Source organism: Penaeus vannamei, chromosome 9, assembly GCF_042767895.1.
Source record: "Penaeus vannamei isolate JL-2024 chromosome 9, ASM4276789v1, whole genome shotgun sequence".
NCBI classification, from domain to species: Eukaryota; Metazoa; Arthropoda; class Malacostraca; order Decapoda; family Penaeidae; genus Penaeus; species Penaeus vannamei.
In genome coordinates this window covers 14256719-14264218 of record NC_091557.1, presented here as the reverse complement: position 1 = coordinate 14264218, position 7500 = coordinate 14256719, and the positions used below count along the sequence as shown (strand labels likewise).

The window sequence follows — 7500 nt, the reverse complement described above, 5'->3', positions numbered from 1 at the left end:
CTATCGACTGAAGGAGCAGTACTGCTACCCTCAGATGCTGAGCAAGGTGAGACAGCTCGCAGCAACCTACCTACTGTACCAGCGAAGGACGCGAGTTGCTCTTTGAAGGGCCAAGTCAAGTTCAGCCCCAGAAGTCACGCAGATAATGGAAAGAGCTTGGGCGGACCTCATCGATCTCTGAGGATCTCGTAATGCAGGGATGGGCAATTAATATTTACAAGGGGCAACACGAGAAACCTGAATTGTGTCAGAGGGCCACACCAACGATAACTTAATTCTACCCAACTTTCTTCCATTGTAAAATATATTTGTTTGGCAATTAGTCGGTCCAAAAAATATATCTTCATCGTCGGTCCACACTCTTTTTACACCCCCAGAAAGAATTTAAATGTACGCCCCTATAAACAGTCTCATGGGAGTTTAAATAGAAATGTAAGTCATGTAAAGAAATATAAACAATTATTTATCCATTTATCAATACTGACTTTAATGTCAACTGTATTGCATTTTATTACCTCTTTTGAGGCTGAAAATATATATACATTACTGGATGCACCTCAATTTACAATATCATTTAAATGCCTCTTAAATGGCCAAATGAAGAATTGCGAAATAAAATGCAAGATGCATTTTATCTAGTCGGCAATGGGTCTTAAATGCTGTTGCGCTGAAATTCGATGGCAAAAAAAAAAAAAAAATCAAATGCAAGAAATTGCAAATATGGACGCTGCAGATAAAGCCTGATTTACATCTGACTAGTATCAGTTGATTTTTGATGTACACACATTTTATAACGTGAAAGATAAAAAGTTCCTTTGATCTTGTAATGACATATATATCTTAAAGATATGTTATCGTATATCAGTTATGCGGTAGGTCAGTTCTTTACTGCTACTGGTATCATGTACTCCAGTACTACATGTTTCATGGTCGGATTGTCGGCGACTAAACCGGCTCCCCCATCAGAATTTTTGGATGGGGTGGTTGGCTAGACACCCAGCAGGACAAAGTAATACCTGGATGAGCTTTCATAAGCCAATGGCCATCTAGCAAAGTGAAGGAAAGCCCTTTCAAAGACCCCGTAGAAGGCAACGGGAAACCTCTTCAGTATCCTCCTACAAATACCATGGGATTATATAATTCATGAAAGAAACAGCCTGAATAGGGTTAAGCCCAATAGGGATGATTTTTCGTTCGGTAGAGATTCTCATATGCCACAGGTGACACATGACCGTCATCCGACTACTTGTTATTAACAATAAAATTGTAATGAAGATAGCCGCATGAATTCTAAGAACTTTATATCAAATTGGCAAATTGGAGAATGCTAAATAAGAAATTATTAGATAGATAAAAAAGTGGTGATTTTAAAATAATATACTCTGATGGTAATAAACATGAAAAGGGAGTTGGCGTGATCGTTGATAAAAAGGTTCGCAAAAGCATTTTAGGATATTGGAAAAATTCTTAATAGAATCTTATGAATGAAGCTGAATGGCCATCCATTAAATATCTCCGCAAAAAAGAATATACACTAACTTCAGAGAGGGACGAGGAAGAAACTGACTAATTCTATGACATGCTAGACAAGGCAAAAGAGCAATGTTAATCACACAAAGTAGTCATCATCATGGGAGACCTAAATCCTAAAATTGGAAACGGAAAACATCTTGATGAAGAAAATTATGGATAAAGGCTATGCAATGAACGACGGCAAAGGTGAAGCAAATAACCAAGTCATTACAAACACATAGTTCAATGATCATCCTAGAAGATGGACATGGAAAAGTCCTAATGGGCAAGTTCGAAACACAATCGGCAAAAGATTTAGAAACGCAATAAAGTATTCCAAAAGCCACCCAGAGACACTATGGAAGTGACCATAATCCAGTGATATGCAAATTGCAATAAAGCTAAGAAAACTGAGAAGAACTCAACAGTCTCCCCAACTACAATATAAAAGCTTGCAGGTGGATCAAGAAAAAATCAGTATAACATAGCTGTAAGAAATACATTTGAAGTGCTATGAAATGAAGAATCCAAGTTAACTTTGGGTTGCTGTATAGAATCGATTATTACAGTAGCTAAAGAACTCAAACCTGACAAGGAGAAGCAGAGCAAGGATAGATGGATAACAGGGGAAATCCTCCAAAGGAAGTAATGAATACAAAAATATCGGCAAGAAAATAAACACTAAATGCAAGAAAGCCAAAGGGCCATGGATAAATGATGAATGTGAAGAAACTAAACGCCTTCAAAGAACAAACACGGCTTTGATGCATAAGAATATAAAGTCAAATTCAGTCAAAATGTCAACATGTGCACGTCAAGTGGATCCATCAAATAAAAAGATGACACTTTGATAATAGAGAGAGCTAAAATCTTGGAATGATGGTCTGGATATACTTAACGACTGTTTCACGATGAAAGAGGGTCAGAAACCAGTTATCAGAAAGAATATAGACGGTCGAAGAATCATAAAAACAAGTTAATGCAACTGTTAAACATTCGAAAAGGAACAAGCTAGCGAGCCCAGGCGGAATAGTGGTGGAAATGACTGAAAAATTTGAAGACTGGAATTAATACAGTAACTGAACTGATAATTGAAATGTGACAGTGGTACCATCCCAGAAGATCCGACAATAAACCTGAAATTGGGAAAGAGCAATGTGAATATATGAAAGATACCGGAACAAGGTATGCAATTTTACCTTAAAAATCATATGTGAAAGATCCATCGAAATGCAGAATGATATCTGTGTCAATGATTATACCAAAAACTTTTGACAAAGTGAAACATCGTCAGCTATTGGATATGCTCCAAGATTTAGATATAGACGGGGGAGATATACGACTATTAAGAAATCTGTATTGGCAACAAATAGCAGGCATGAGGAGTGAGGATGGAATTAGCAATTTAACAGATAAAGAGAGGAGTACGCCAATGCGGTTGAGGATCAAAGCTTTCTTGTGATAGGAGGTTACCTTGTGACATCTAAAATATACAGATGACACAGTGTTGATAAGTGACTCTAGAGATCAGTTACAAGAGATTCTGGATAAGGTACCAAGAGAGAGAAAGAGAGAGAGAGGGAGAGAGAGAGAGATAAGGTTATCAATTAATTGTAAAAAGACTGAATGCATGGGTTGTAAGAAAAAAATCGGACATGCCAGATTGTCAATTAACAATTAGAGAAACAGCGATAATGCAGGTTGAGACACTCAGCTTAGAAATTTAATTACATCAGACGGAAGTGACAGCGAGGATCGGAATGTCAAAAACTATTTTCGAGAAAATGGAAGATACTCAAAAACAGACAATTATCAATGAGAACAAAATTAAGAGTATTAGATTGCTATATATACCCAATAATGGTACACCTTAGTCATCAAACAACATCATCTGACACAGTAATGGAGACTGACTGGCTCTGATAATACAAAACGTATTGCTGCTCTTGTATTGCGCGCCATTACTCTTCTTACAACTATGGATTCAGTGGAACCCCATTCCTTGGATAGCTTAGGCATTTATTTCCTAATAATTTATCCAGGCGTGGGCAGAGCTCACCGACGAACGGAAAAATAGAAGGGAAGACTTCTCTTATTGATTTGAGTCTGTTATTCTAGGCTTATCCAAAGTACCTGCTTCATATGACAATAATTCATTCCTCATATCAAGATTTTTGCATTCCTAAGATCGTGATATATAGTGGTAACCACAATTCACGCCGAAAACTCGACCATCATAGCTACTTCCATTAAGTAAATCACCAGCAAAGACGTGCATAAGGGGAGGAGGTATGGCGATTTTTCATCGCCCTGCAGAGCCCTCGATGGATCGAGACCCATAAATGTTGTGTTTCATATCAAATGCTTATGTACAAGCAATAAAAGATAAGTTTTCAAGTTCAAATTATTGAATATGTGTTTGTATTCGGTAAATATATAATTCCATCAAACAAAAATTATTGGGGGTCCTTCAATAGGCCTATTGAGATCCCCCTCGCCCCCCTATGTCAGCTACATCACTGTTCACTCGTAATGCAGTGAACTAGAACGCTTTGAAGAGATTTTAATGAGTAAAAGAAGGAGAAATGCATTATACGATCCGGTATTTGTTGCTCTCACGATCACGCTGCACTCAGATCGACCGGCCATTGAATCAACTGTTTTACATGGCGCAGTAGAAATGTACAACTCATGTCGAATTCACTTCATACAGAGATGAAATAAAACAAATGTATATGCATTGATTTTCAGCCGGTGGACCCCTTCCCTGTGAAAATCTGCAATAGTACTTGTAGAATTGGTGCTCATGAGAATGTAAAATTATCTACGATAAACTTGTAAAAGAACTTTACTCTGTTATTATTTTCATATTATTGTAATTGTATAGCTGCTTATATTTAAAGATAGAGTAAGAGTAATCTGTAACATAATTTGATATAAGGTCATTAAGTGTATTCAGTACACGACAGCTTATTCACGAGCATTTATATTTTCAAAACAGGCGCGTGAGTCTCCCCGAATGCGAAGGCTCCGATCTCTGCCGGGCGACGCTCCGGAGTGTAAACAAGGGCGCCACAAGACTTGCAAATTTCTGTGGATGTAGTGACTTGGCATAGGTATTTTCTAGAGACAGTTTTTCATCAGTTTATTTAAGAGATAAGAATATGATGTTTTGTTTTTTGGTCTGATGTTTAGGTAAATGATAATGTAGATTAAAGTAAATGGATTGTCTACTTATTTATTATTATTTTTTTTACTTTGGTTTTACACTCCAAGACCAGAATAAACTTTGCAGACTATAAGTTTAAGAGAACAAATCCTTAATCTCTCAAGTTTTGTATTTAAAAAAATGCTCAGCATCCACCTGCAGGATTTTGCATATTTTTTGAAAGCCCCAAATTGTCAACAAAAAATATTAAGAAACCTTTAAGTAGACAGCAGTAGTTGCCAAGAGCATTTATATGTATAGTGTTCACACCAACAGTCCCATTATACTTTGTTTTTACAGGCATGTAGTAGAAGGTAAAATTTGTCTGCAATGAACAGAATGACTGGACATGACACTTTTCATCTGTTATTTCCTATGTGGGACGATAATATAAAAGTTGTACAATACATAATCCTTTAGTATACATTTACAGGAAAATGTAATGACACTGATAATCAAAGAGAAAACTACATGCACTATTATATGAATAATCTGCATAAGCAGAAAATATAATCAGGAATGAAGAAAAAGGTCACAACAAATGCCACTTCGAGAAAATGTCCACAGCGATCAGGTGGGGATCCTGGGGCGGAGCCCCTAATAGGGAAATACAACAATTGGATGGGGGTCTGTGTCCCTAGACAGTCAACTAGGGACAAAGTGATTGTCATGGCATCTGTAAATTGAGTTCACTGGCAAAAGTTATTAACGAGACTGTATAGTCTGGTCTGTGTGGGGAATGCATTCCCTGCACAACAATAACTGCCTTGTTTTTCATCTGTGCAAAAAAATTTCTGCAACTTATTTCCATGCAGATTTTAGACCAGTTCACTGGGTTACCCGCATGGTTTTTATGGAGGCTCATGCTTTTTGCTTCTGTTTACAAAGATAAGCTTTGCCATATGCCTGTTTCCTTCCTAGACCTCTTTTTCGCTGCATGGTGACGCATTTTCAGTAACATTGTACTGCAACAACAACAACAGTAGCATTTCTAAAATATAGGATTATGTGGCAAATCTGTGCATTCTAAATTCAAAATTGATTCACTCTTGTTCGCAGCAATGACTTTGTGAAAAAAATGAAAACTGGGCTATTTATATTCATGGAAGAGGATAAGTTCCATTTTTTATATCAAATTACCAGGAAGCTATGTATGAATTTTATAATTAATCAGGAGAAAAAGTTTAGTATCATTTATCATTCTTATCAATATAGGTGGATTCAAATGTTCTGAATGTTTTTACACACAGGTCCATTTAAATAAAGTGAGTGTTGACTTGGCTAGTTGACTTATGATTTGGATATGTGATAAGTTACTTAAACCTTAAGTTAGTTCTTTAAGTTTGCAATTGAAAAGTCACAGATGAAAAGTGTTGTTAAATGGTAGTCTGTTGATTCCATACGCTGATAAGGGGACCATCCCTAAAAACAGGGGAGGTGGTGGGGTAATGGGGAGGGGAAAATGGGATGAGGGGGTAAAAAAAAATTAACATTAATAAAAAAAACAAAAACTTTTCACCCATTTTTTACATACGTCACTTGTGTACCACTATTGGCCAGCACTGTTGCATACTTTACAATTAAAAAAAAAAAAAAAAAAAAGCATAACCATCAATAAAAAACAGAGAGATTGAAGTTATTTTTTTTATGATATTTGCTTTAGTTTCCTGAAGAAATAGAAATCAGAATTTCAGAAATCCCCCCCCCAAAAAAAAAAAAAAAAAAAAAAAATCTAGATTTTTAAGAAATGCCAATGTCAGTTCCCGTGCACTATTAATGGCTTTCAAATGACACAAACAAAATTTAAATTGGATAATAACTAGTGGGACAGAAGATCAGATTTTTAAATCTTTTTTACTAAGATAAGATTGGAGATGTTCCAGTTAATTTTCTTTTCATTTCCTTTAATCAGTCTTTATCATCTGATTACCAGAGAAACTACATTCATTTTCCTTTCTAATGCTGTTTGTTTGATGAAGATATGAAGATTGATTCTAAGATTATAACAAATTTAGTAAAGTGACCCCCCTACAAAGTTTAAAAGTCAAATTTTTTGCAATATGAAGCCATGAAGAAACAAGGTGGTTGTGAGTAATTGACCATGGTCAATTTCTGCAGAATTCCATTTGCTTTTCAAGGATGTGAACAAATCTTAGATTGGATATAAAGTGTTTGAGAATAGCAGTACAGAATTTCAGAAAATTTCAGTTTGAGGAAAAATTATGAATATTTCTGTTAATTTTTTTAAAATCTCTCCTTCTATGAAAATTTATTATGTAATTAACTATAAAACTACACACATTTCTGTTTCCAATGCCATTGTTGCATGAAGAAGTCTTTACTGGTTCCCAAGTAACATCATAAACTAAAATGATACCTCCATATGCAGTAATTGTGACAACATGAAGTATACATAAATGCTGTTATTTCTTGTTTTAAGCAACTTGCATTAATATTTTCTTGCAGCTACTTGTGTTTACATTTGCATATATGTCTGTATAGGTGTATATGTAAAATTGCTTACTTATGTGTACACATGCGTGGCCATTATGAAAACGTGCATACATGAAATGTGTACATGTATATATAAATATGTGTACATGCATGCATGCAGATGTGTACAGGTGTGGAGAGATAACAAGAAATGGTTAGAGTAACAAGTAGTTTATAGCTACCGAGTAACCTTCAATCATTATTTTATTCATTAGAATTAACCATTTAGAAAGTGTTGATACTTTGAAATCTAAAATCACCTCTGTCTATTTCCCATGGATTTTCCT

General features: G+C 35.6%; 1 protein-coding gene across 2 annotated transcripts in view; it reads left to right on the top strand.

Moving 5' to 3' along the window:
• The first annotated feature begins 4515 nt into the window (after nucleotides 1-4515).
• Nucleotides 4516-7500, top strand: part of LOC113815860 (tetratricopeptide repeat protein 14) — a 37960-nt gene continuing 34975 nt past the window's right edge. For both annotated transcript variants that reach the window (XM_070125364.1, XM_070125363.1), the window contains exon 1: nucleotides 4516-4628. The gene's annotated coding sequence lies outside the window, so the exon portion shown is untranslated. The remainder of the gene's footprint in view (nucleotides 4629-7500) is intronic.